At 49.2% G+C, this 23,378-nt stretch overlaps 1 protein-coding gene and 1 long non-coding RNA gene across 3 annotated transcripts in view; one reads left to right on the top strand and one right to left on the bottom strand.

Moving 5' to 3' along the window:
- Window positions 1–16,620, top strand: part of LOC147096878 (uncharacterized) — a 159,172-nt gene extending 142,552 nt beyond the window's left edge. For both annotated transcript variants that reach the window (XR_015074568.1, XR_015074567.1), the window contains one exon: window positions 16,273–16,620. This is a non-coding gene — a long non-coding RNA (uncharacterized LOC147096878). The remainder of the gene's footprint in view (window positions 1–16,272) is intronic.
- Window positions 1–23,378, bottom strand: part of LOC147096879 (sodium/calcium exchanger 3-like) — a 715,867-nt gene that overhangs the window by 120,167 nt on the left and 572,322 nt on the right. The window lies entirely within an intron of this gene.

The following is a 23,378-nucleotide window of genomic DNA, read 5'->3' on the forward strand; positions in this document are numbered from 1 at the left end:
AGCGGTTCAAGAAGGCGGCTCACCACCACCTTCTCGAGGGCAACTAGGGATGGGCAATAAATGCTGGCCTTGCCAGCGACGCCCATATCCTGTGAATGAATGAAAAATAGACTTAGTGCAACTGTCACATGAGGGTCAACTGATGAGGACAGTGATCCAAGACAAATGACCTGTCAAGTATATGTCAACAAACGCAACTCACTCACTGCTGGGATATACTGCTAAGTCAGTTGAGTTCAACCCACCCAGAAGCCTCACAGCACTTGTCAGGTTGTACTTGGAGTAATGCTTACAGTTCTGGTTGCAATCTGGGTCCCAGTAGAAAAAAGAACTTGCATTTCTATAGCGCCTTTCATGACCTCAGGACGTCCCAAAGCGCTTTACAGCCAATGAAGCACTTTTGGAGTGTAGTCACTGTTGTAATGTATGAAACGCAGCAGACAATTTGTGCACAGCAAGCTCCCACAAACAACAATGTGATAATGACCAGATAATCTGTTTTTTAGGTGTTGGTTGAAGGATAACTATCGGCCAGGACACCGGGGAGAACTCCCCTGCTCGTCTTCGAAACAGTGCCACAGGATCTTTTGCGTCCACCTGAGAGGGCAGACAGGGCCTCGGTTTAACGTCTCATCCAAAAGACGGCACCTCCGACAGTGCAGCACTCCCTCAGCACTGCACTGGAGTGTCAGCCTAGATTTTTGTGCCCAAGTCCCTGGAATGGGACTTGAATCCACGGCCTTCTGATTCAGAGGCGGGAGTGCTGCCCACTGAGCCCCGGCTAACACATGCTAAAACAAACCTTGTAAAGAAACATTAAAAACAATCACAAAGTGTGCGAGTGGAATCAGGAACCAGAAAATACCTCACGGCCTGAATTACGCTACTTTTTGCCACATGCTTCAAATAGATTTCCAATATGTACCTCCAGAAGGGAGGATTTCCCACCCATGTGTAATTGGAGAATTACCCCTATAGTGTACAGGAAATTAATTATTTACCAGTACATAAAACGTAATTACAACAGGGAGTCACTGTAACTAAAGACTTGTTAGCAGTTTTCAAAGTTAATCATTTTAGAGGCTTCACCAATGGTAAAGTATCAAGGTGTCAGCCTGTGGCTCTGGGCAGCACTCTTGCCGGAGTCAGAAGGTTGTGGGTTCAAGTCCCATTCCAGAGACTTGAGCACAAGGTCTAGACACTCCAGAGCATTACTGAGGGAGCGCGGCAAAATCAGCGGCGCCGTCTTTCGGATGAGGGTTTAAAGTAATGCCCTGTCTGCTCTCTCGGGTGGAAGTAAAAGATCCTGTGGCACTATTTCAAAGAAGAGCAGGGGTGTTCTCCATGGTGTCCTAGCCAGTATTTATCGAGCAACATCACTAAAACAGATCAATTTTGTTTGTGGGAGCTTGCTGTGCGCAAATTGGCTGCTGTGTTTCCTACATTGCAACAGTGACAACACTTCAAACGTACTTCACTGGCAGTAAAGCGCTTTGGGATGTCCTGAGGTCATGAAAGGTGCTATAGAAATGCAAGTCTCTTCTTTATTATATATAAATGAGCAGGAATGCCATTGGAATGCCAGATTCCCGTGATTAATGCCCCCCTTGCTCCAAGCGTAATTGATGATGGCAAGTATCAGCCAATTAGGAATATAGAACATGCTGGCAGAAGGGCATGCAACTTGGCAGAGCTTTGCAAAGTGACCTATAAAATTGCTGTACCTACAAAAATTACATCCCAAAGTGCTCTACAGCCAATGAAGTACTTTGGAGCGTGCAGTCGCTGTTGTAATGTAGGAAACACGGCAGCCAATTTGCGCACAGCAAGCTCCCACAAACAGAAATGTGATAATGACCAGATCATTTTTTATTTAGTGATGTTGGTTGAGGGATAAATATTGGCCCACAACACCAGGAAAAATTCCCTTGTTCTCCTTTGTAATAGTGTCATGGGATCTTTTACGTCCACCTGAGCGGGCAGACGGGAATTCGGTTTAACATCTCCCCCGAAACACAGCACCTCCGACAGTGCAGCACTCCCTCAGTACTGGACTGGGAGTGTCAGCGGGATTATGTGCTCAAGTCTGTTGAGTGGGACTTGAGCGCACGGCCTTCGGAGTCGGAGACGAGAGTGCTGCCCACTGATGCAAGGCTGACAACCCTTGGCATTAAGCCAACTTGAAAGTATAAGGAATGATCATCTTTTGAATGACTAATAATACATTCGGGAGGAGTGAGCTTTTGGCTCAGTGGTAGCATTGCACTAGAGTGTCAGCCTAGATTTTCTACTCAAGCCTCTGAAGTGGGACTTGAACTCAACCTTCTGAATCAGAGGCCAGAGTTCTGTCAACTCAAGGGCTGACACCTTGGGGTGGGGGGGGGGGGGATTTTAACTCACTCGCTCAGCAGAAACCTGGCGGGTGGGCAGTTAAAATCGCCCTGGCTCTTACCTGTCCGAAATCTGCCATGATCACAACAGCTGCAATTTTAACCTGCTGCCCAGTGCAGGCAGCAAGGCCGAGCGCCCGGAGCCACCTGGGTCCTTCTTTACATATGCCTGTTGCGGCCCGATGATGTCATTGACACCCGATTGATTTTAACTTGGGCCTGAGCGGGGAATCCACCTGGAGTTAAAATCGGGACAATTATATTTAGTGTATATAATATTTATAGATAGGAGGTGAGAAACAATCACTGGTTGGGTGAGAGTTAAGGATTCCTACCATTCTATTTTACAGGCGTATAATCAATCACTGCAAATAAAATATTGGTCACAATATTTAGATTGCAATACGCCTGCAGCTGTAATTTATAATGTAGGTATTTTCTATTCCTACAGCTATAATTTAAAATGAAGGAAAATTATTTCTCCAATCCATAATTTAAAACTGGGAGTGCTTCACTCCTACAATGATTCACTCCTGCAGGGTCTGCTATTGCACTATGCATCATAAACCCTGACGCGTCTCTGAATTTATGTCATTACCAGAGACAGTGCCAGGTTGTGGGTTCAAGTCTCACTCCAGAGACTTGAGCACAAAAATCCAGGCTGACACTCCCAGTGCAGTGCTGAGGGAGCGCTGCACTGTCGGAGGTGCCGTCTTTCGGATGAGACGTTAAACCGAGGCCCCGTCTGCTCTCTCAGGTGGATGTAAAAGATCCCGTGGCCACTATTTTGAAGAAGAGCAGGGGAGTTCTCCCCGGTGTCCTGGGGCCAATATTTATCCCTCAACCAACATCACTAAAACAGATAATCTGGTCATTATCACATTGCTGTTTGTGGGAGCTTTCTGTGCGCAGATTGGCTGCCGCGTTTCCCATATTACAACAGTGACTACACTTCAAAAAGGACTTCATTGACTGTAAAACGCTTTGGGACATCCTGAGATCGTGAAAGGTGCTATAGAAATGCAAGTCTTTTTCTTTCAAGCTATTTATGTAAGTAATTCTGCCACTGGGATTAATTGGTAAGTCTGATCCACACGTGCCACATGCCAGACCGCCGTTGTGGATTCCTCATGAATCTCCCTCCTTCATGGGAGGAAGTCCTCACCCTGGTGAAGGCAGCACAGCCAGCAGAGTGAGGAAAGAAAGAGCTTGCATTTATATAGCACCGGTCACATCCTAAGGACTTCCCAAAGTGCTTCACAGCCAATGAATTACTTTAGAAGTGGATTCACTGTTTTGTAGGCAAATCTGGCAGCCAATGGCATGGCAAGATCCAACCAACAGCACAAATGATCACTTCATCTGTTTTGAAGGTGTTGGTTGGGGAATTTTGTTTGGGCCAAGATAGCAGAAGAACCAGCTGCTCTTCTTCAAATAGTGCCGTGGGATCTTTTACGTTCACCCATACAGAGAGACGTGTCCTCGGATTAATGTCTCATCCAAAAGACATCTCCTCTGACAATGCAGCACTCCCTCAGTACTGCACAGGAGTGTCATCCTAGATTATGTGCTCAAATCCTAGTGTGCGGCTTCAATCCAAAACCTATCAAGCGAACCAAGCTGACACTGCACATTGAAACCACTGCTCCCATTTTCATCCCACTTTGACTTGCAACGCTGTAAAGCTGCCGTAGCTCAGTGGGTGGCACTCTTGCCTCTGAGCCAGAAAAGTCATGGGTTTCAAGCCCCAGTCCAGAGACTTAAGCACAGACTCTAGGCTAACACTCCAGTGTAATACAGGAAACTCTCTTTTAACCGACACCTAAATCTCTTAGCTGGCAAAATTCAGGAGTAGGTTCAGAAAAGTTTTACTATGTATTAGTGGTCGTGTAACCAGGGTTCCTGGATCTGTGGCCATGTAACCGGGGTTCCTGCACCTGTGGCCGTGCAACAGGGACTCCTGGATCTGTGGCCGTGTAACCGGGACTCCCGCACAAGTGCCGTGTAACCGGGGCTCCTGCACAAGTGCCGTGTAACCGGGACTCCCGCACAAGTGTCGTGTAACCGGGACTCCTGCACCTGTGGCTGTGTATGGGGCTCCTGCGCAAGTGTCGTGTAACCGGGACTCCTGCACAAGTGTTGTGTAACTGGGACTCCTGCACAAGTGTCGTGTAACCGGGACTCCTGCACAAGTGTCGTGTAACCGGGGCTCCTGCACAAGTGCCGTGTAACCGGGACTCCTGCACAAGTGTCGTGTAACTGGGGCTCCTGCACAAGTGCCGTGTAACCGGGACTCCTGCACCTGTGGCCGTGTATGGGGCTCCTGCGCAAGTGTCGTGTAACCGGGACTCCTGCACAAGTGTTGTGTAACTGGGACTCCTGCACCTGTGGCCGTGTACGGGGCTCTCGTACCTTGGTAAGTATACCTCTGTAATCCGGACTTTTTGATCAACCGGCACCACGCCAGATAAAAAAGAGTTTCCTGTACTGAGGAAGTGCTGCACAGTCAGAGGTGCCGGCTTCTAGATGAGACGTTAAACTGAGGCCGTGTCTGCTCTCTCAGATGGACATAAAAGATCCTATTGGAAGAGGAGTTCTCCCCGGCGTCCTGGCCAATATTCATCCCTCAACCAACATCACTCAAACAGATTATGTGATCATTATTGGCTGCCAGTATTTCCTACATTACAACAATGACTATACTTCAAAAGCACTTAATTGGCTGTAAAGCGCTTCGGGACATCTCGAGGTCCTGCTATATAAATGTAAGTCTTTCTTTCTAAAAGCAAAGCAAATTTACAAAAACAGTGTGCAAAACCAGCCTCAGTTGGCACAGTGTGAATCATGTACTAACACAGAAAATAGCAATCACTCACACGATTGAAAAAAACGCCATTCTCTATTTTGAAACTTGGCCAGGTTTGAGTATTCTACAAAGAGCTAAATCGAGCTGGGAAAAGAGGCATTGCAAGTTTATGATTCAATCTCATCTTTGCTTATCCCCAAAGATTATTATAGTTAGAGCAGAATAACTCGTCGTGGACTGTAAAGATTCCTGCAGATGCTTATTCATCTCTCGCTCCTGTATCCCAGCTGCTGACATCTTCATTCCAATTCTCTCCCTCTCCTGTCAAGTTCCCAACTGCCTGCTGCTTTGTATCCGCACAATTTGTTTTTCAGCAGGTTGTCTTGTCTTTAATTTTAAGGCAAGCCAAGGCAATGTATATCTGATGTTCGGGGGCAGGGGGAGGATTTGTCTATTTTTGTGAGAGATGTCATTTTATGAAGAGCAAAATCGAATTGATTCAAACTCCCAATGGCTGCAAAAACCAGATCCTGGGAATGATGTTTAACAGCACCAGGAAGCAGAAGAGTACCAATCCCAGCTATAAAAATAAATAACGACAATCTGCGTTTATATAACGCCTGTAACATAGTAAAACGTCCCAAGGCACTTCACAGTAGTGTAATCAGAGAAAAATTAACACCGCCAAAGAGGGAGACATTAGGACAGGTGACCAAAAGCTTGGTCAAAGAGGTAGGTTTTAAGCAGTCTTAAAGGTGGAGAGGCAAAGGGCATTAGGGAGAGAATTTCAGAGCTCAGGGCCTAGATGGCTGAAGGCACAGCCACCAGTGGTGGGGCGAAGGAAGTGGTGGATGCGCAAAAGGTCAGATTTGGAGAAACCGAGTTCTCAATGGATTGAAGGGCCCGAGGAGGTTACCAGAGATAAAATGTATAAAAAGAGCACAATTAATATCTGATAACTGGGAACAGACGAATGCCTCCGAATACATGCAGAAGCAAATAAAAAAACTGGGGACAAAAATTACTGATCCAAATATCTAAACAAAAATCTGCAAATCATTGAATAATACAGCACAGAAGGAGGCCATTCGGCCCATCGTGTCTGCTGCTGACAGGAAACAGAAAACCCTATAACAGAGAAGGAGCGTAATGAAATAAATGGGCCCTCTAGAAGCTCAAAGACTAGTTGTAACAATCTGCATTAATACCATTTTTAAAGGCTGTTTGCCTGAGCCTTGCCCTGACACTGCACCAGCTCCTTCCTCTTCAACTAACTCAGAATCACAACATGGAAGCCGGCCATTCAGCCCAACTTCGCTGTTGGTGTTTATCCTCCGCGAGAGCACTAGTCCTATGTCCCTTCAGCCCCTTTCCTTCACCCACCTGTCTAACCTAACTTGGAGAAGTTTCCAGCCCCTATCACACAGGTCAGGCTGCAGAAACTTAGACTGAACTACCTCTGCAGAACAGTGCAAGTCTCCTTGGGTCAGGGTAGACTTTATAAGTGGGGTAATAGATTGGCCAGGTTATAGGAAATCCAGTAGTAATAGTTGCACTCAGACAGATGTGAACAGCAAAGTCTTCAGGGATCATTCAAAGGACCCCTGCACTCCATAATGTTTTCTATAAGTTTCAAAGCAGATATAGCAAACATAGCACTAAATCTAATGTTATACGAAAGAAAGATAGGTGTTAATTGCTACCTCTTCATATGGTATGAAAGCAGTTGTGAGAAATGCAGAGGGCATCACCCAAGTTATACTGTGCTGTGGCTGACCATGCTTCACACTCCATCCAGTTATTTTTGGCCCACTTTGTATAATTCTTAATAATAAATACTAAGCTGGTTTCTGCCCCGGCACATCATTGAAACAAAGTAATGGCCCAGAAATTTGGGTCTCCACGGGTGAGTACGCACGGGGTACTCACCCGTAGGCCCAATGAAAGTGCCGGTTTCCTGCATGCACTGCGCATGCGCGGGAAACCGGCACTTCCGTTCCCCTGAACGAAGGGGTTCAGAGGTCGAACACGTGCGCATCGAACTTCGGTTTTATTTACAGGTTTTCCCGGGGGGGGTAAGTCTGCAGAAGTTAGACATGTAAAAAGTAGGCGTAAGGCCTGTTTTTCACAAGGTAAGTGGTGAATTAATTCAAATTTAAACATTTTTTCCACAGTTTTATTATTTTTAAATACTTTAAAGCAAGGTAAGTTTATTTTTAGCCCCGTTAGAAAATAAAATTATTTTTTTCAAAAATTTTAATTATTGTTTAAAATAGTTATTTCATGTATTTTATAGTTAAAAAAAAAATCACATTTTTAAAATAATTTATTTGAAGATTTAGGCCTAGAAATTCAGTGGGCTGCACCACCCGTTAGCGCCTTAAGAGGGCGCTTAGTGGGTTGGACGCCACTGGCTACGCCTCACGCTAAATTTAGCGGTATGCTAATGGCGGCGCTAGCCGTTAGCGCTGCGCCGCTACCAATGACGTCATTGGTGCGCGCAGCGCCCCGCTACCGCCCCGATCGCGAAATTTAGTTGCACACCCTGCTTTAACGCCGGTCGCTATTTGCGACCGGTTCAGGGGGGCCTACCTGCGGCGGTAGAGGCGCTGAGGTGCGGGGCGGCCATTTTTTTTGCTGGCCGCCTGCCAGCACCTCTCCGCGCCGCCGTCCCCGGCCTCCTGAGCCCCCCCCCCCCCCCCCCCGTGGAGTGCCGGCTGTGTTCCAAGAGCCCGGCACTTCTCCTCGGTGCCGGGCGCTTTTGTTGGCACTCGCGATCTTTGATCTCACTGCAGCAGGCCCCTCCCCTTTAAGAAGGGGAGGAAGGCCTGCAGTACCGCAGCGTGCCGTGCCGCAGCGTGTGGCGCTGCGGCACGTTGCGCAGCGATATTGAGTTGCAGCGCCCCAAGAGGGATGCGGGGCGCCTCCAGTAGCGCCGCGCTTCCCCCTGGGGTGCGCAAAGTCAATTTCCGGCAGGCGGCCATGACTACTTACGGGGCGCTACTTTTAGCGCCCTGGCGAGGCTGGCGCCCCAAATGGGGCGCCACTGAATTTCTAGGCCTTAGTGCTGTTTTGGGGCCGTAGTATTTATAAGTCTTGACAGCTCTTCCTGCTCCGATTAGCTCCCCATGGCCCACATGATCCCAGGGGATGCATCGAACTAACTGCGCCCCTGGGATACGCAAGCACTGCGCGCCGGCAGTTGGACCAGGCCCCGGATCGGAATTCCACGGGGGCCCACAGCTCAATGGCCAGTGCTCAAGTTAAGTGCAGATCGGGGGCTTGCACCCGCGGGAAGCCCCCGACCTGAATTTCTGGGCCAATGAATTACCTCCTCTCTGACTGTGGTGCACTATCCCTCTTCATCCTTCTCGACCTATCTGCAGCCTTTGAAATGGTTGATCATACCATCCTCCTCCAACACCTCTCCTCCTTTAACCAGCGGAGTAGAACTGCCATTCTTACCTATCTAGTCATAGGCAAAGAATCTCCTGCAACAGCATCCCTTCACATCCCTGCATCATTATCTCTGGAGTCCCCCAAGGATCTATCCTTGGCCCCCTCCTATTCCTCATGTACATGCTGCCCCTGGGTGACATCATCCGAAGAAACAATATCAGGTTCCACATGTACGCTGACGGTACCCAGCTCTACCTCACCGCCACCTTTCTCAACCCCCAACATAGCACTATTCAAAGAAGAGCTGGGGAGTTCTCTCCGGTGTCCTAGCCAATATTTATCCCTCAACCAACACCTAAAACAGATTGTCTTGTCATTATCTCATTGCTGTTTGTGGGAGCTTGCTGTGTGCAAATTGGCTGTCGTGTTTCCTACATTACAACAGTGAGTACGTCAAAAGCACTTCATTGGCTGTAAAGTGCTTTGGTATATCCTGAGGTCGTGAAAGGCGTTATAGAAATACAAGTTCTTTCTTTCTTCACAACAACAAGTATTTATATAGCACCTTTAACGTAGTAAAATGTCCCAAGGTGCTTCACAGGAGCGTTATCAAACAAACTTTGTCACGGAGCCACATAAGGAGAAATTAGGGCAGATAACCAAAAGCTTGGTCAAAGAGGTAGGTTTGAAAGAGCGTCTTAAAGGAGGAAAGAGAGGTGGAGAGCTTTAGGGAGGGAATTCCAGAGCTTAGGGCCTTGTCAGATGAAGGCACGGCCACCAATGGTTGAACGATTAAAATCAGGGATGCTCAAGAGGCCAGAATTAGAGGAGCGCAGAGATCTCGGGGATGGGGGGGGGGTTTGTGGGGCTGGAGTAGATTACAGAGATAGGGGTGCGGGCGAGTCTATGGAGGGATTTGAAACAAGGATGAGAATTTTAAAATCAAGGCATTGCTTAACCGGGAGCCCATGTAGATCAGCGAGCACAGGGGTGATGGATGAACAGGACTTGGTGTGAGTTAGGACACGGGCAGCAGTGTTTTGGATGACCTTAAGTTTACGTAGGGTAGAACGTGGGAGGCCAGCCAAGAGTGCGTTGGAATAGTCACGCCCAGATACAGGAAACTTTCTGGTATCCGGCACTGACGGGACCGAGCTGTTGCCGTCCCATCAAAACTGCCGGACAAACCAGCGCTAATGTTAAAACATACGGAGCTTCTGAACTCCGTATCTAGCAACAAACCCTGTTGCTTACAGCTTCTAAACAGTCGGCCGTAGCTTGCAAGCGTCTCTGTAGCTAAGCAACAGCTTCAGCTAGACCTTGCAGAGCCTGACTGGTGAAAAAAAAGCAACGAAAAGAAAAAAAACTTACTGAACCGACTCCTGAATTTTGCCGGTGGATCGAGCATTCCGGACAGTTAACCTCCGGATAAACGACCTTCCCTCCATCATAAGGTTAGAAGTGGGGATGTTCACTGATGATTGCACACTGTTCAGCACCATTCGAGACTCGTCAGATACTGACGCAGTCCGTGTCCATATGCAGCAAGACCTGGACAACATTCAGACTTGGGCTGACAAGTGGCAAGTAACATTCGCACCACACAAGTGCCAGGCAATGACCATCTCCAACAAGCGAGACTCTAACCATCTCCCCTTGACATTCAATGGCATTACCATCGCTGAATTCCCCACTATCAACATCCTGGGGGTTACCATTGATCAGAAACTGAACTGGACCAGCCACATACTGTGGCTACAAGAGCAGGCCAGAGGCTGGGAATTCTGCGGCGAGTGTCTCACCTCCTGACTCCCCAAAGCCTTTCCACCATCTACAAGGCACAAGTCAGGAGTGTGATGGAATACTCTCCACTTGCCTGGATGAGTGCAGCTCCAACAACACTCAAGAAGCTCGACACCATTCAGGATAAAGCAGCCCGCTTGATTGGCACTCCATCCACCACCTTCAACATTCACTCCCTCCACCACCGATGCACTGTGGCTGCAGTGTGTACCATCTACAAGATGCACTGCAGCGACTCGCCAAAGCTCCTTCAACAGCACCTTCCAAACCCGCGACCTCTACCACTTAGAAGAACAAGGGCAGCAGACGCATGGGAACATCACCACCTACAAGTTCCCCTCCATGCCACACACCATCCTGACTTGGACCTGTATCGCCGTTCCTTCACTGTCGCTGGGCCAAAATCCTGGAACTCCCTTCCTAACAGCATTGTGGGTGTACCTACACCATATGGACTGCAGCGGTTCAAGAAGGCGGCTCACCGGCGACCAGCGAGGCCCGAGACCAGTCGGGAGCAGTGATTCAGAGCCGGTATAAAAACCGGAGAGAGGCGAGGCCCGAGACCAGTCGGGAGCAGTGATTCAGAGCCGGTATAAAAACCGGAGAGAGGCGAGGCCCGAGACCAGTCGGGACCAGCGGGAGCAGCGAGGAGGAGCTCGGGAGAAAACCCGGCGACCAGCGAGGCCCGAGACCAGTCGGGAGCAGTGATTCAGAGCCGGTATAAAAACCGGAGAGAGGCGAGGCCCGAGACCAGTCGGGAGCAGTGATTCAGAGCCGGTATAAAAACCGGAGAGAGGCGAGGCCCGAGACCAGTCGGGACCAACGGGAGCAGCGAGGAGGAGCTCGGGAGAAAACCCGGCGACCAGCGAGGCCCGAGACCAGTCGGGAGCAGTGATTCAGAGCCGGTATAAAAACCGGAGAGAGGCGAGGCCCGAGACCAGTCGGGAGCAGTGATTCAGAGCCGGTATAAAAACCGGAGAGAGGCGAGGCCCGAGACCAGTCGGGAGCAGTGATTCAGAGCCGGTATAAAAACCGGAGAGAGGCGAGGCCCGAGACCAGTCGGGACCAGCGGGAGCAACGAGGAGGAGCTCGGGAGAAAACCCGGCGACCAGCGAGGCCCGAGACCAGTCGGGAGCAGTGATTCAGATCTGGTATAAAAACCGGAGAGAGGCGAGGCCCGAGACCAGTCGGGAGCAGTGATTCAGAGCCGGTATAAAAACCGGAGAGAGGCGAGGCCCGAGACCACAGCTGGGGCAGTCGGGAGAGCAGGAGGCCAGTAACTGCTGGGGCAGTCGGGAGAGCAGGAGGCCAGTAACTGGTGAGTTTAAAAGCTCACCTTTCGCGGGCTTTTTCTTTCACAGCTGGTGCAGTCGGGAGAGCAGGAGGCCAGTAACTCTTATATAGGTGGAGCTGTTGCTAAACCCGAAACACTACAGTGTAGTGTCTCCCACCCTTCCACCTCCTCTAACCTTTTAGGGGTTAGGGGAAGTTGAAAAGGTAGGTTCAATTTATTTTATTTCAGGAGCCTAACCTAGGTGGAGAAGGTTCCAGGACAGGAGGCGGCAGTGAAAATACAACACCAGAAAACAGGTAGGTGACTGGTTGGTGAGTACTTTCACAAACTTATTCTAAGTAGAATTCAATAATTAAGCTAAATCGTAGTAAATAAAAGGGTCTTGTAAGGGTTAAGTCATGGAAGGGCAGCTCGGACCCGTGTCATGCTTCTCCTGTGCCATGTGGGAAATCAGGGACACTGTCCCTGACAACTATGTGTGCAGGAAGTGTGTCCAGCTGCAGCTCCTAGCAGACCGCATGGCGGCGCTGGAGCTGCGAATGGACTCACTCTGGAGCATACGCGATGCTGAGGATGTTGTGGATAGCACATTCAGTGAGTTGGTCACACCGCAGGTAAAGGCTAGCTCAGACAGTAAATGGGTGACCAAAAGGCAGGGTAAAGGCAGGAAGGTAGTGCAGGAGTCACCTGCGGTCATCTCCCTCCAAAACAGGTTTACCGTTTTGGGTACTGTTGGGGGAGATGACTTATCAGGGGAAGGCACCAGCAGCCAGGTTCAGGGCACCATGACTGGCTCTGCTGCACAGAAGGGCGGGAAAAAGAGGGATAGGGCTATAGTGATAGGGGATTCAATTGTAAGGGGGATAGATAGGAGTTTCTGTGGCCGAGACCGAGACTCCAAGATGGTATGTTGCCTCCCTGGTGCAAGGGTCAAGGATGTCTCGGAGCGGGTGCAGAGCATTCTGAAGGGGGAGGGGGATCAGCCAGTTGTCGTGGTACATGTAGGTACCAACGATGTAGGTAAAAAGAGGGAGGAGGTCCTACAAGCTGAATTTAGGGAGTTAGGAGCTAAATTGAAAAGTAGGACCTCAAAGGTAGTAATCTCTGGATTGCTACCAGTGCCACGAGCTAATAAGTTTAGAGAGAGTAAGATAGATAAGCTAAATACGTGGCTTGAGCAGTGGTGCAAGGGAGAGGGATTTAAATTCTTGAGGCATTGGAACCAGTTCTTGGGGAGGAGTGACCTGTACCAAGGGGACGGTCTACACCTGAACTGTGAGGGAGCCGATGTCCTCGGGGTAATATTTTCTAGGGCGGTTCGGGAGGATTTAAACTAATTTGGCAGGGGGATGGGAACCTAGGTAGTGGAAAAGAGGGAAGTCATATGAAGTCAGAAATAGATGGTAGAAAGGTGAGAAGCAATAAGCAAAGGAGAGAAACACAAAGGGCCAAACTAATTCATAATGAGAGTGTGAAAAAAGCAAGCCTGAAGGCTTTGTATCTTAATGCTAGAAGCATTAGGAACAAGGTGGATGAATTAGTTGTGGAAATAGAGGTAAACAAGTATGATTTGATTGGGATTACAGAAACGTGGCTGCAGGGTGGGCAAGGCTGGGAACTTAACATCCAGGGATATACAATATTTAGGAAGGATCGGCAAAAAGGTAGGGGAGGTGGGGTAGCATTGCTGGTAAAGGAGGGGATTAATGCAATGGAAAGGAAGGATATTAACTCGGATGAAACGGAATCTGTATGGGTAGAAATGAGAAATAGCAAGGGGAGGAAAACGTTAGTGGGTGTGATATATAGGCCTCCAAATAGTAATATGGAGGTGAGGGAAGGCATAAAAAGGGAAATTAGAGAAGCGTGCGATAAGAGCACAGCTGTCATCATGGGTGACTTTAATTTACATATTGATTGGACTACCCAAATTAGTAAAAATTCTGAGGAGGAGGAATTCCTGGAATGTTTTCGGGACGGTTATCTGGACCAATATGTCGAGGAGCCGACTCGAGATCAGGCCATTTTAGACTGGGTATTGTGCAATGAGAAGGGACTTATCAGCAATCTTCTTGTACGAGGCCCCTTGGGTCAGAGCGATCATAATATGATCGAGCTCTCAGTCGAGATGGAGAGTGAGGAAATTGAATCAGAGACTAAGGTCCAGAACTTAAATAAAGGGAATTACGAGGGTATGAGACGGGAATTGGGTAAGATTGATTGGGTGGTGTTTCTGGGGGGATTGACAGTGGATAGACAATGGCAAGCATTCAAAGATAGAATGGAAGAATTCCAGAACATGTTTATACCGGTTTGGCATAAAAATAAACCTAAAAAGGTGGCTCAACCGTGGATAACGAGGGAAATTAGGGACAGCATAAAATCAAAAAAAAGGGCATATCAACTGGCAAAAAAAAGCACCAGACCGGAAGATTGGTGGCAGTACAGGATACAGCAAAAGAGGACAAAGGGATTAATCAGGAAGGGGAAAATAGAATACGAAAGTAAACTTGCAGCAAACATAAAGACAGACTGCAAAAGCTTTTATCGGTATATCAGGAGGAAAAGACTGGTAAAATCCCAAGTCGGTCCCTTGCAGTCCGATTCGGGAGAATATATAATGGAGAATAAGGAAATGGCAGACCAATTAAACTCATACTTTGGTCCTGTATTCACAAAGGAGGACACAAATAACCTCCCAGGAATATCGGCAAACATAGGGACTAATGAGAGGGAGGAGCTGACAGAAATTAGTATCTCTAGGGATATGGTGTTGGGTAAGTTGAGGGGACTGAAGGCCGACAAATCCCTGGGGCCTGATAAACTACATCCTAGGGTACTTAAGGAGGTGGCCCTGGAGATAGCAGATGCTCTAAGGATCATCTTCCGGAACTCCATTGACTCGGGAACAGTACCCGTGGATTGGAGGGTAGCTAATGTTACCCCAATATTTAAAAAGGGGGGTAGAGAGAAAGCAGGGAATTATAGACCAGTAAGCCTTACATCGGTTGTGGGCAAAATGCTAGAGTCCATTATTAAGGATAAAATAGCGGAGCACTTGACAAATGGGGTAAGGATCGGACAGAGTCAACATGGATTTACAAAGGGTAAATCGTGTTTGACTAATCTGCTGGAATTTTTTGAGGAAGTAACTGGTAAAATAGATGGGGGAGAGCCAGTGGATGTGGTGTACCTTGACTTCCAGAAAGCCTTCGATAAGGTTCCACACAAAAGATTATCATGCAAAATTAAGGCTCATGGGATTGGGGGCAAAGTATTAACGTGGATAGAGAACTGGCTGGCGGATAGAAAACAGAGAGTTGGAATAAACGGCTCGTTTTCGGAGTGGCAGGCAGTGACCAGCGGGGTGCCGCAAGGATCTGTCCTGGGACCCCAGCTGTTCACAATATATATAAATGATCTGGATCAGGGAATTGGATGCAATATTTCCAAATTCGCTGACGACACTAAACTAGGAGGAGGGGTGGGCTCTGATGAGGATGTCAGGAGGCTACAGTGCGATTTGGACAGGTTGGGGGAATGGGCGGATACGTGGCAGATGCACTATAATGTGGATAAATGCGAGGTTATCCACTTTGGGGGTAAAAACAGGAGGGTAGATTATTATCTAAATGGCAATAGATTGGGAGATGGGGAAGTGCAGAGGGACCTGGGTGTTCTTGTGCACCAGTCACTGAAGGAGAGCATGCAGGTGCAACAGGCGATTAAGAAGGCAAATGGTATGTTGGCCTTCATATCAAGGGGGTTCGAGTATAGGAATAGGGATACCTTACTACAGCTGTACAAGGTGCTGGTGAGACCGCATCTGGAGTATTGTGTACAGTTTTGGTCGCCCCATCTGCGGAAGGATGTTCTTGCCATGGAAAGAGTGCAGCGGCGATTCACCAGGCTGATACCTGGAATGGCGGGAATGACCTACGAGGAGAGATTGAATAGTTTGGGCTTGTACTCACTGGAGTTTAGAAGATTGAGAGGGGATCTCATCGAAACATATAAAATTATGGCAGGCCTGGACAGGCTGAATTCAGAGAGAATGTTTCCAATGGCAGGGGAGCACAGAACCAGGGGCCACAGTCTAAAAATAGCGGGCAAATCATTTAAAACAGAGATGAGGAAGAATTTCTTCACTCAAAGAGTGGTGAGCCTGTGGAATTCCCTGCCACAGAGGGCTGTGAAGGCTAATTCAATAAATATTTTCAAGAGAGAATTGGATATATTTCTGAAGGCTAAGGGGATTAAGGGTTACGGAGAAAAGGCGGGGACGGGGTACTGAACTGGTAAGATCAGCTAAGATCTCAGACGAAGATCAGCCATGATCTCATTGAATGGCGGAGCAGGCTCGAAGGGCCGAATGGCCTACTCCTGTTCCTATCTCTATGTTTCTATGTTTTCTATGTTTCTCAAGGGCAATTAGGGATGGGCACTAAATGCAGGCCTAGCCAGCGACACCCACATCCCATCAATGAATTTTTAAAAAGGCATGGGTGAGCGTTTCACCATCCATTATTATCCTTCTTGTGTTCTCATCTTATTTCCAGTGAGTTTTTTTTCTTTTCCAGCTCACCAAACCTGGACAGTAATTTCCCTCGGGCAAGAAAAAAAAATCAGCCTCTTCCCCGCACCCCCCCCCGCCCCAAGACTTAATGGGCGCAGAGTCACCGTACTCAGTGAACGATTGAAATGGTTGGAACAAGGCAGTACCAAAGCAAATGGAACCTGAAAGTGCTGCAGGGAAAGCAGTAAGGAAGCAGCCCACACTGTACCAAGTGCTGCTCCTGAACATAAACAACAGACTTCTGTCTCCTAACATTAAGCTTCTCAAGGCTAACCGTATGAAAATAGCACTGCAATTTCTGAACACTGAGCTGTCTAAAAATATAATTAAACACTTCATGTTAACCTTCAAACTGCTGATTTTCATTCAACGGTCATTTATTTTTGCACAATATCTCCTGTATATGTACTTTTCTTTCTTGCGAGCGACACTCGTATACCAAAAATGAAATTTAATAAAACCAATTGCCAGCTCTGGCTCTTAAGAATCTGGAATGTGCAAACTCAAATCCCCCTCAGAGGGCACGTCAAGGATTAATTTGAAAGTGTTCTGGATTTACCTTTTTATTCTGTTGACTGTCTGATTCTATGTGGAGTCAGCCGTGGCTCAGTGGGCAGCGCCCTCGCCACTGGGTCAGAAAGTTGTGGGTTCAAGTACCCACTCCAGAGACGAGCACAAAATCTAAGCTAACACTCCAGTGCAGTGCTGAGGGAGTGCTGCACTGTCGGAGGTGTCGTCTTTCGGATGAGACATTAAACCAAGGCCCTGTCTGCTCTCACAGGTGGCCGTAAAAGATCCCATACCACTATTTCGAGGAAGAGGAGTTCTCTCCGGTGTCCTAGCCAATATTTATCCTTCAACCAACATCAGTAAAACAGAATATCTGATCACCATCATATTGCTGTTTGTGGGAGCTTGCTGTGCACAAATTGGATGCCGCGTTTCCTATGTTACAACGGTGACTACACTTCAAAAAGTACTTCATTGGCTGTAAAGTGCATTGCAACATCCTGAGGTTATAGGCTCTATATAAATGCAAGTCTTTGTATCTATGAGCTCCCGTATTAATTGCCTCTCCATTCTCTTACCCTCACAGCTCAGTATTCTAGTGCTAGGGATCAGCCTATGGCTCTTCTCTGCACTGTCTCCAGGGTTAGAACATTTCCTTGTCTCTCGGAGCCCTGTCCAGTTTTAACGTGCATCCTACGACCATGCGTTGATATTGCTTATAGCGCCATGTGTGTATGCAAACAGGCAGGATAAAAGTTTGCCGCTTTTTCTTGAAGGCAGCAGCCCTTTTTTAATATTAAAAGCTGCCCACACGAGCAGCGTTGGCTATGCAGCACACGAGAGTTCCAATGCATGGCTCCATGGAGATTCCTGATCTGGACCCGTGCTATTCCACACGACTGAGGTGTGATAAAGCAATGAGCACAGTCCACATATAGCTCTGAGGAGGGGCAAGAAAAATGTCTTGTTCGGCTGCTGTTAAGCACCTAAAACACAGCCCAAGAACAGTCGAGGTGGAACCCTCTCTGATCTCTCCCATCTTCGCTTCACACACAATGCAAAGGGCAGCTAAGGTTCCCATAGCTGTGGGTTAATATCCTCCGAGTGCATTAGAGAGTTCAGTTTCGCGGTATTTTTTAGCCCACTGACAGGTCAATAAAACTCGGTGCACTTAATAGGCTGGATTTGCCACAACTGCCTCACAATTGAGCAGCCAAGTGTATCTCATCTGCAGTAATGTTACTGAGCCACTTGTTAAGCTGCTGACCCTGTACTGAATTAGCTCAAAGCCACGCACATTGGCTAATTCTCCAATGCAGTGCTCGAATGCTGTTTATTCTGATCGGCCCAGGTAAAGGTGTGGGGATCCGATGTACCGAGAAGGCGCTGCATTAACCCATACCTTATACTCATTACAACATAGACAGAGATCTGTGTTTAAAACAGTTCACTGTATGAGCGTTCCTTGCTGCCTCCTTTATTTTTTCTCATCTAAAAGAGAACAGTCTTGCATTTGCTTGACTTTTCAATGTTTCTTTGGTACGTCTCCACACTGCAAATTGAGATGGATCCCGTTCACAACTTGTGATAGCTGGTCGGGTTTGGGGCCCTCTGACAGTGCACATGCTGATGCTGCAGGCAGTTCCTTCACTCAGTGGGCAGCACCCTCGCCTCTGTGTCAGAGGGTCGTGGGTTCGAGTCCCACTCCAAAGACTTAAGCACAAAAATCCAGGCTGACACGCCAGTGCAGTACTGAGGGAGTGCTGCACTGTCGGAGGTGCCGCCTTACCACGTCTGCCCTCTCAGTTGGACATAATAGATCCCATGGCACTATTTTGAAAAAAAATGGGGGAGTTCTGCCAGGTGTCCTGGCCAATAATTGGCCGCCAACCGACACCTAAAAAACAGATTATCTGGTCATTATCACATTGCTGTTTGTGGAATCTTGTGCTGCTGTGTTTCCTCCATTACAGCAGTGACTACACTTGGATATCAATGGACGGGTCAGGTGGGCAGGACAGTGGCAAATGGAATTCAATCTGGGGAAGTGTGAGGTAATGCATTTGGGGAGGGCTAACGAGGCGAGGGAATCTATATATATAAATCGGCCGATACTTCTGTCTGTCATTCTGTCTGTCATTTTGTCTGTCATTCTGTCTGTCATCGCGTGTGCGTCTGGCGGGCTATGCGCTCGAAAGTTACAGGGCGTACCTACGCGCGCGTTACCTCCAAAGAAAGCTTACGCTTCCGAGACAGTTTTAAGCGTATTTACGTTTCGGCCGGGCTAAAATCGCGCCCGCGGTATCCCAAAAACCTTCAACATTCCGCTCATTAGCATCTCATTATCCGCTCATTAGCAACAGAGTGACCTCGAGCTCGACCAATCGTACGCCGGGTTGCTGGCGTGTGCCGCCGGGCCAATCGGTGCGTGTGTGGCCGGGCCTTATCGTTCTGAACCGAGGTGAGTCGCCGCCATCTTGATTCCAAACTTTTCCTTTTTCCCGCTTTCTGCGTCTCAAAAAAAAAACGTTACTTTTAAAACACATATTGTTTTTCAAAAAAATGATTTAGAAACGAATTAACTTATCTAATCTCATTAATTTTCCTACCTTTCCCCGTTTTTCCAGGTAAGCCTCGAAGCCTCGGCTTCTCCTCCGCACCCACGCCCGAGCTAGGCACCTCCCGGCCCCACTCGAAGGCTGCAGGGGCGGGCGGGCCTCAGCCCAGCGCCGCTACCTTACTAAAGGGTGCGCACGCAGCAGGAGCTGAGACGCGGTGTCTCTCTCTGGCTCGGCCGGGGGGCGGAGCTTGCTGAGCGTCAACGGTTACCCTGGCAACCGGGCCCGCCGGCCGTCTCGCACAGCCGCAATCGGTGGTCTTCACCTCGGGGGGGGGGTGCGACCCTCGGGGTGGGGCCGCGACCCTCGGCGGGGCTCGGGGCTCAGCCGCCGGCTGTCTCTCAGAGCCGCAATCGGCCTCGGCCGGGGGGGGGGGCGGGGCTCGGCCGCCGGCCGTCTCTCAGAGCCGCAATCGGGCTCGGCCGGGGTGGGGGCGGGGCTCGGAGAGCGGGGCTCTCGGCCGGGGGGGGGCGGGGCTCAGAGAGCGGGGCTCTCGGCCTGGGCCCCCCCCGCCCCTTCCCCTTCCGCCCCCCCTTCCCCTTCCCCTTCCTTCCCCCCCGCCCCCCCTTCCCGCCCCTCCCTTCACCCCCCGCCCCCCTTCTCCCCCTCGCCCCCTTCCCCCCCGCCCCCCTTCTCCCCCCCGCCCCCCCTTCCCGCCCTCCCTTCCCCCCCTTCCCCCCGCCCCTTCCCCCCCTTTCCTTCCCCCCTCCCTTCCCCCCGCCCTCCCTTCCCCTCCCGCCCTCCCTTCCCCCCCCGCCCTCCCTTCCCCCCCCGCTCTCTTCCCCCCACCCGCTCTCTCTCTTCCCCCGTCGCTCTCTCTCTACCCCCCAGTCGCTCTCTCTCTTCCCCCAGTCGCTCTCTCTCTACCCCCCAGTCGCTCTCTCTCTTCCCCCCCCAGTCGCGCTCTCTCTCTCTCTTCTCCCCCCCCCCACCCCAGTCGCTCTCTCTCTCTCTCTTCCAACAACAACATGCCCTCGAAAAAGCCTCGGCACCGCCGGGCACTTCAGCTAGTACACTATAAATGGTAGGACACTGAGAAGTGCAGACGATCAGAAGGACCTTGGAGTGCATGCCCACAGATCCTTGAAGGTAGCAGGACAGGTAGAGAAGGTGGTTAAGAAGGCATATGGAATACTTGCCTTTAGTAGCTGAGGCATAGAATATAAGAGCAGAGAGGTTATGCTTGAACTGTATAAAACACTAGTTAGGCCGCAGCTAGAGTACTGCGTGCAGCTCTGGTCACCACATTACAGGAAGGATGTGATTGCACTTGAGAGGGTGCAGAGGAGATTTACGAGATGTTGCCTGGGCTGGGGAATTTTAGACATGAGGAAAGATTGGATAGGCTGGGGTTTTCTTTGGAACAGAGGAGGCTGAGGGAAGACCAAATTGAGGTGTATATAAAATTATGAGGGGTCGAGATAGAGTGGATAGGAAGGACCTATTTCCCTTAGCAGAGGGGTCGATAACCAGGGGGGCATAGATTTAAAGTAATTGGTCGGAGGTTTAGAGGAGGATTTTTCACCCAGAGGGTGGTGGGGGTCTGGAACTCACTGCCTGAAAGGGTGGTAGAGGCAGAGACTCTCATCACATTTAAAAAGTACTTGGATATACACTTGAAGTGCCGTAACCTACAGGGCTACGGACCAAGAGCTGGAAAGTGGGATTAGGGTGGGTTGCTCTTTGTCGGCCGGCACGGACTAGATGGGCTGAATGGCCCCCTTCTGTGCTGTACATTTCTATGATTCTATGAAAAATACTTAATTGGCTGTAAAGCGCTTTGGTCGTGAAAGGTGCAAGATAATAGAGTCATAGAGTTATACAGCACAGAAAGAGGCCCTTCGGCCCATTATGTCGACGCCAGCCATCAAGCCCTGTCTATTCTAATCCCATTTTCCAGTACTTGGTCCGTAGCCTTGTATGCTATGGCATTTCAAGTGCTCATCTAAATGCTTCTTGAATGTTGTGGGGGTTCCTGCCTCTACCACCCTTTCAGGCAGTGAGTTCCAGATTCCAACCACCCTCTGGGTGAAAAAGTTTTTCCTCAAATCCCCTCTAAACCTCCTGCCCCTTACCTTGAAACTATGCCCCCTGATTATTGACCCCTCTACTAAGGGGAATAGTTCCTTTCTATCTACCCTATCTGTGCCCCTCATAATTTTGTACACCTCAATCAGGTCCCCCCTCAGCCTTCTCTGCTCCAAGGAAAACAACCCCAGCCTGTCCAGTCCCTCCTCATAGCTGAAGCGCTCCAGCCCAGGTAACATCCTGGTGAATCTCCTCTGCACCCTCTCCAATGCAATTACATCCTTCCTATAGTGTGGTGACCAGAACTGCACACAGTATTCCAGCTGTGGCCTAACTAGTGTTTTGTACAGCTCCATCATAACCTCCCTGCTCTTATATTCTATGCCTCGGCTAATGAAGGCAAGTATCCCAAATGCCTTTTACCTTATCTACCTGTCCTGCTGCCTTCAGGGATCTATGTACATGTGCACCATGTCCCTCTAATCCTCTGTCCTTCCCAGGGTCTTACCATTCATTGTGTATTCCCTTGCCTTGTTAGTCCTCCCAAAATGCATCACCTCACACTTTTCAGGGTTATATTCCATTTGCCACTGTTCTGCCCATCTGACCAAGCCGTCTATGTCGTCCTGTAGCCTGAGGCTTCCCTCCTCACTATTTACCACTCCACCAATTTTCGTGTCAACTGCGAACTCACTGATCATACCTCCTACATTCATATCTAAATCATGAATGTACACTACAAACAGCAAAGGACCCAGCACCGATCCCTGCGGTACACCACTGGACACAGGCTTCCAGTCACAAAAACAACCTTCGACCATCACCCTCTCCAAGTTCATTCTTTAATAAATGTAAATAAGCAGGAACAGCATTGGAATGCCCAACTCCCGTGCTGAGTGCCCCCATTGCTCCAAGGGTCATTGACGACGGGAAGTAGGAACATAGAACACGTTGGCGGAACGGTTTTACTTTCCTGTTTGCAGCCTGGAGGAGCTTTGCAAAGTGATTGCTGGACCTACAAAAGAGCAGAATTTCTCGCTGAGCATCTGGCAAACAAGTGCCTGGGACATTCTACTGGCTCCCTGCGGCTGCCTGAAATGCGCCCCAGACATGGAAGTTCTGGCTGGCCATGCCTCTGACAGCCTGCACAAAGCTTGCGGTTCTGAGTTACAGGATTCACAGTGGGCATTCCCTTGTTTTTAAAGAGGAGGAGTACTACAGAAAGGAGAGTGTTTGAGGAGGAGGTACCTCACAAGATATTAGCCCCCCCATCAAAGAACGGTCCGGGCTACAGACACCCGAAGACCACAGTGAGGAGATCTGTGTGAGATGAGTGAACTTCACCAAAGATACCACAGGAGAGCTGTGCAACATTCTGCATGAAGACTTGCCAAGATCTTTTGCCTGTGGCTCATTTCAGGGAGCCTGTGTAATGTCCCAGGCACTTACTTGCCAGATCATTGACACCGTTTTCAGGAGGCCAGGGGTGTCGGCTCGGTTTGGCATGATTGAACCAATGTTGGGTTCTCCAAAGTGAAGGGTGCTATAGATGTTGCCCACATAGCATTCCCAGCACTTCAATAAACCCCTGAGCTTTCTGAATAGGCAGGGCTTCCACTCACTGAATGCACGGGGGGGGTGGGGGGGGGGGGGGCGGTGACCAGAAGCAAAGAATCTTGCATGTCATTTACCAGCTCTGCTGAAAATTACCATGAAGTTTTTGTCATCGGGAATTCTGCCCTCCCTGATCTCTTCAAAGAGGAGTTTAAAGGGCTTGAGGACAACAAATGGTACCCCCATTGCCATGGATCACAGAGCCAGTTCTCTATCTCGGCCAGGCTATCAGGACAAAAGACAGGTGACTCCCCCCCGCGGGCAGTGCAAGTCAATTCAATTCAAATCGCTTTATTGGCATGACAAGGTACATCTTATGTTGCCAAAGCATCGAAAAACA

The sequence above is a fragment of the Somniosus microcephalus genome, chromosome 34 (genome assembly GCF_052327205.1).
Source record: "Somniosus microcephalus isolate GS21.2 chromosome 34, FLI_Smic_1.0, whole genome shotgun sequence".
In the NCBI taxonomy this organism is placed as follows: domain Eukaryota; kingdom Metazoa; phylum Chordata; class Chondrichthyes; order Squaliformes; family Somniosidae; genus Somniosus; species Somniosus microcephalus.